A 6,349-nucleotide genomic window follows, 5' to 3' on the forward strand; every position below is an offset into this window, starting at 1 on the left:
CAATAATTGCTTAATTATTTACTGCATGTTGAACGAAGATTTAAAATGCATGCCAAAGACATGGAGTGAAAAGGGCTCAAGAAAAAGCAAAACTTGTGGTTAGAATTCTTCCTATTTTCCTGGCGTCCAGCTGCCGGATCCGTAGAACGTCATAAATGAAGAGAAACAGGCAACGACAGTGTCTAATGTCACTAATACGATAAACTTTCACGGGAAAAAGAATGGGTGGAAAATCATGGACCCTGCGGTATATTCAAGGAGTCACACTCTCTGTTGTAAAGTTTATTCCACTGACTTCTGATTGCAAAAAAAATGTTATCTTGCACTTGCCTCAGAACAAAAAGAATAAATGTTTTTTAAAACAGAATTTGAAAGGAAATTTAATTATAGATCATCCTCTAAAAAACCAGAGCAACCATTCTGCTTCCCTTATATCTTGCCATTTCAGAGTGTTCAGTCATAGATTTTGACACTGATTTTTCTCCTTGAAGATATATCTGAATTTCTAATTTAAAATGCTTTGCAGTAAGTTTTGAAGATATTTCATTTAAAGTAAAGACTGGGATTCTCTGTCTTTAAAACTGTCTTCTTAAACTCCTGGAAAGCTAGAGTTTCAGGGGACTTGAGAACTATCTAGTCTAGTGGTTTTCAAACTAATTTTAGAGATAGAAATCTTTGTTCAAACAAACTCTTATCTAGAATCAGGGGCAGAGAGAGAGGGAGCATGTGCATGTGTACATATTCACAGCGGGCACACAGAGGCACACATGCACACACACAGAGAACATACCTGGGCACAAAGAACACGCAGGTACACACACGGAACACACACACAAAGAACACACAGAGAAGCACATGTGCACACACAAAGCACACTGGTACACTGCGGGACACTGATTACGTGCTTCAACTTGGCGGGCCTGGGCCAGGGGACCGGATCCGCCCCTGGGGAGGGTGGTGGGCACGGGCGACAGCGCCCTCCACAGCCCCCCGGGCCTGGGAAAGTGAGGCCGGAGGCAGGCCCCATTTCCTCACCCAAAATACCACTGTTGGGAGAGGCTTGCCGGAGGGAACCGCCTTTTCCCCACCCCCTTGTCCTGCTCGGACACTCCTCGTTGCCAGAGCAACTCCCCCACCTCTAGTGAGCATGCTCAGTTACCGGAACAACTCCCGCCCCCTGTCTATCAACCTCTGCACCCTCTCTGAACCAATCCAAGCCTTTGACCTCTACAGCTACCCCGCCCCCTAATCACCCAATATAAGCTGGTGCTCTCCCCTAATAAAACTCTCTCTCTCGCTCTCTTGGTTTTCCACACCCTCAAAGAACCGTGTCCCGCCTGCTCCTTCTCGCCGCCCTCCTTGCACGCCTCCGCCGGGGACTAGGGCCCAGTCCCCCGCCTCGCCCTCGCCTCCGGGAAAGAGCCCCCGCCGCCGGTACCCTCAGAGCAACGCCGAGAGCCGAGGGTTCAGCAACCGGCTGCCCCCCCCCACGAAGCAGCAAACGCGACCGCAACTGGTGCCCCGTGTGAGGAATTCTCCACACGACGGTTTAGCAGGTCGCCCGCTCGCCCGGACGCCTCTCCAGCTCCCCTTCTCCTCGCCTGCAAGGTAAGGGCCGCCTCTCCTTCGCCGCTTCCGGAGCCGCCTCTCCCTCGCCGCTCCGCGTTAGGAGCCGCTTCTCCCTCGCCGCTCCGCGTTAGGGGCCGCCTCTCCCTCGCCGCTCCGCGTTAGGGGCCGCCTCTCCCTCGCCGCTCCGGAGCCGCTCCTCCCTTCCCCAATTATCCCGGCTGCCTCTCCTTCTTTTCTTCTATGACCCCCATTCTTCCTAACGCTCTCCCTCTTCCCCTCCATTACTTTGCTGTCCTCCTTTCTGTCTTTCTCTCTTTGTTTGGCGCCCTGTACCTCTTTGCAACTGCCCCCCCCAGACTGCTCCAAAATGGCGAACTTCCTCCTTCTTCTTCCACTGAGGGGAGGAAGTGCTCTAGTAATGACGTCAGCCCTAAGCCGGGCCGGAAACCGCATGCGCTTTACCCCGCCCTTTCACAGGGCGGAGCTAGTCCGCCATCTTATGCCTTAGACCCCGCCCTTTAACAGGGCGGAGCTAGTCCGCCATCTTATGCCTTAGACCCCGCCCTTTCACAGGGCGGAGTTAGTCCGCCATCTTATGCCTTAGACCCCGCCCTTTCACAGGGCGGAGCTAGTCCGCCATCTTATGCCTTAGGCCCCGCCCTTTCACAGGGCGGAGTTAGTCCGCCATCTTGTGCCTTAGACCCCGCCCTTTCACAGGGCGGGGCTGGTCCGCCATCTTGTGTCTTGGCCACGCCCACCGTGCCGCCATCTTGCGACGCTTGGGGCCTCCCACTTCCGCCTCCCCCTTCGACGAGCTCCCCCTCGGAGCCGCTGCCGGCGGCTGCCACCACCCCTCCCACCCTGCCGACTAACAACCCCTGGCTGCCTTCTACACCTCAAGGCAACCCTTAGGACAGCGCTGCCCCTACCCCCACTCCCGTGCCAGGCCCTGTACTTTGAGTGCATCCTGCTAAAAGCCGGCTTAGAAAAATCTGCCTCGCAGTGCGGCTCTGGATCAGCCTAGCTTCAGGTCTAGTCACCCTGGCTGTTCATGTATTTGGAGAGCCGCCGGAAAAAATTGTTTGGCCCCTGGACACAGGCCAAACCCGCCTGCTCATACGTGATAACCCGGACATGCAAATCCTCTTAGAAGGATTTCAGGGAGAATTCAGCTGTCATTATCCTAGCCATCGACTGTTACAGGGGCTCGCCAAGCTTCCCTTCCGCAGCCCCTTCCATCCTTTCCCCTCCTCTGCACCCATCCCGGGTGCCACTACCGTCTTCACTGACGCCTCCAAAACCCGTTTTGCCTTCCTCTCTTATTCCCAGGACCACCCTGAACCCCGCTTATTCAGTTATGTTAACCTTCATTCAGTCCAAGTGGGGGAAATTCTGGCAGTGTCATACGCGCTAAACGCCCACTGCAACCACCCAGTAAACATTTTCACAGACAGCCTCTACACGTATCAGGTCTGCCGAGTCCTCGCGTTTTCCACCTTTTTCCCGGGAGACTCGGCCATTGATAAAACGCTTTCTGACCTCAGAAGCATCCTGGAGCATCGACAGGATCCTTGGTTCATTAGCCACATTCGTAGTCACTCAGGCCTTCCGGGGCCCCTGGCTAATGGCAATAGTATAGTAGACCAAGCGGTCTCAGCTCAAAATACCCAAGCTATGCTAACTCACACGGCAGCCCCTCCGGGGGACGCTGTTAACCAGGCCAAGCTATTGCATTCTAGGTTTCACTTTTCGGCTACGTCGTTACATCATCTATGTGGCCTCCCCCTAGATACCTGTAAACATCTTGTCCGCAATTGTGCAACTTGTGCGCCCTTTGTGCCGCTTGGCCCCCTGCAACCTCAGGGAGTCAACCCACGAGGCCTAAAACCCAATTCTAGATGGCAAATGGATGTAACTCACGTTCCGTCCTTTGGACGCCTCAAATATGTGCATGTAATAATTGACACCTTCTCGGCCATGTGTTATGCAGTCCCCCTTGCCGGGGAAACGGCCAAGCACTGTATCAAGGCCCTAAGACAAGGAATTCTCTTCATGGGAGTCCCCTGGGACCTAAAAACGGACAATGGGCCTGCCTATCGCAGTGCCTCCTTTGCGGCCTTTCTTCAGTTATATAACATCACCCATCATTTCGGCATCCCCTATAATCCACAGGGGCAAGCCATTGTGGAAGCAGTCCATCGCCGCTTAAAAACACAAATTGAAAAAGAAAGGGCAATGCTCCCCCAGGCAACTCCAGGGGACCTTATCATAGCAGCCCTTATTCACCTTAATCTACTCACATTCAATAAAGAAGGGCTTTCGCCCCTACATAAACATTGGGGGCCCTCGTATAGGCCCACCCAGGCCCCGATGGTTTACTGGAAGGACCCAGAGAATAATGCCTGGAAGGGTCCCTCCCCACTCCTCGCCCAGGGGCGCGGGTTTGCTTGTGTTTTCCCAGATGATGCAGCACAACCAATCTAGATCCCAGGAAGAGCAATCCGGCCCGCCACCAGCAACCACGCGTCTAACGAGACGAGAACACCGTCGTCTCTGCAACCTGGTGCACCAGATGACAACAGTACACCTGGGCCTGGACCCCAGTCCGAGTGAATTCCTCCAACCCCAATCTTACCTCCTCTTGTTGGCTTTGCCTCTCCACTTCTTCCCCCCTGTATGAACCAATTGCCTCCAACCTCTCCTTTTCAGAAAACACAGAGGACAGCCCCTCGAAATGCAATTGGAATACCTCTGCCGTCCCCTTAACCTTTCATTCAGTCTCCTTTACAGGGAAGTGCATCCGTCCTCGCTCAAGCAACTCTCCCAGCCTCACAGCTTGTGCCAACTACTCCTCTCCCAGCAGCTCTGCCAAGTTTCTTATTCCCCACAACTCCTCCCAATGGCTGTGCTCCTCTACAGGACTTACCCCCTGCCTTAATGTGCAAACCCTCTATGCAACTAATGAAACTTGCCTCCTAATTGTCCTTATCCCTAGGGTCTTATACCACAGCGAGGAAGACTTCTTCCTCCGCCTGGAAAGAACTGCAGATTCCGCCCTTCTGCAAAAGCGAGAGCCCATCACCGCCCTTACAATTGCCTCCCTCCTAGGTCTTGTAGGCACTGGCACTGGAATTGCTGCACTAGCCCGACAAAACTCTGCCCTAACTCACCTCAGAGCAGCCGTGGACGAAGATATCACTCACCTACAAAACGCTATTTCCCATCTTAAAAATTCTGTCAATTCCCTCTCTGAGGTAGTGCTCCAAAACCGCCGAGGTCTCGACCTTCTCCTCCTCAAAGAAGGGGGCCTCTGCGCCGCCCTAGGAGAAGAGTGCTGTGTATATGCCAATTCCACAGGTCTCGCCGAGGACAGCCTAAAAAAGGTCCGAGAGGGACTGGAGCAACGTAGAAGAGACCGTGAAGCCACCAACTATTGGTCCCACATCTTTTCTCCCCTCCTTCCTTACCTTCTCCCTCTCCTCGGCCCCCTACTAATGATCATTCTAGCTCTCACCCTAGGGCCCTGCATTATCCGCAGAATCGTCCAACTTGTAAGGAAACAAACGGATGCTATTTTTTCCTCGTTCGTGCAAGTTCAGTACCAGCGACTCGCCACCTCTGACGCTGCCTACTCCAAGATGACAACCAACCCTCAGCGACCTCGCCGCCACCGGTCAACCCGTCGACCGCGAGGCCCTTCTCAATCGCCTGAACCTCGTATCAACCCCGAGCTCCAGCTTCTCTAAACTTTCGCCCAGCCTGCTACCAGCAAGGCTCTTGTCGAGCGCCCGGGCGCCACACCAACGCTGAGCTCCAGCCTTGCTGAGCCACCGTCTACCCCTTTTTCCCCTCCCCAACCGTCCCCTTCCCTCATCCCTTGGCGGACCTCTCCGGTAAGCTTCTCCCTTTAATTTGAAAAGAAGGGGGAAATGCGGGACACTGATTACGTGCTTCAACTTGGCGGGCCTGGGCCAGGGGACCGGATCCGCCCCTGGGGAGGGTGGTGGGCACGGGCGACAGCGCCCTCCACAGCCCCCCGGGCCTGGGAAAGTGAGGCCGGAGGCAGGCCCCATTTCCTCACCCAAAATACCACTGTTGGGAGAGGCTTGCCGGAGGGAACCGCCTTTTCCCCACCCCCTTGTCCTGCTCGGACACTCCTCGTTGCCAGAGCAACTCCCCCACCTCTAGTGAGCATGCTCAGTTACCGGAACAACTCCCGCCCCCCTGTCTATCAACCTCTGCACCCTCTCTGAACCAATCCAAGCCTTTGACCTCTACAGCTACCCCGCCCCCTAATCACCCAATATAAGCTGGTGCTCTCCCCTAATAAAGCTCTCTCTCGCTCTCTTGGTTTTCCACACCCTCAAAGAACCGTGTCCCGCCTGCTCCTTCTCGCCGCCCTCCTTGCACGCCTCCGCCGGGGACTAGGGCCCAGTCCCCCGCCTCGCCCTCGCCTCCGGGAAAGAGCCCCCGCCGCCGGTACCCTCAGAGCAACGCCGAGAGCCGAGGGTTCAGCAACCGGCTGCCCCCCCCCACGAAGCAGCAAACGCGACCGCAGTACACATGCAAAGCACACAGAGAACACACATGCACACAATGGTACACACATGTACACACAGAACACACAGCAACACAGGTATACACAAAGGCACACAAAGAACACAGAGAACATACACACACAAGGAACACACACAAAGAACATACAGAGAGAACAAAGAACACATCCAAATGCAAAGAACACACATGCTGTGCCAGTTTGAATCCATTATGTCCCCCACAA

This window comes from Choloepus didactylus, chromosome 5, assembly GCF_015220235.1.
Source record: "Choloepus didactylus isolate mChoDid1 chromosome 5, mChoDid1.pri, whole genome shotgun sequence".
NCBI classification, from domain to species: Eukaryota; Metazoa; Chordata; class Mammalia; order Pilosa; family Megalonychidae; genus Choloepus; species Choloepus didactylus.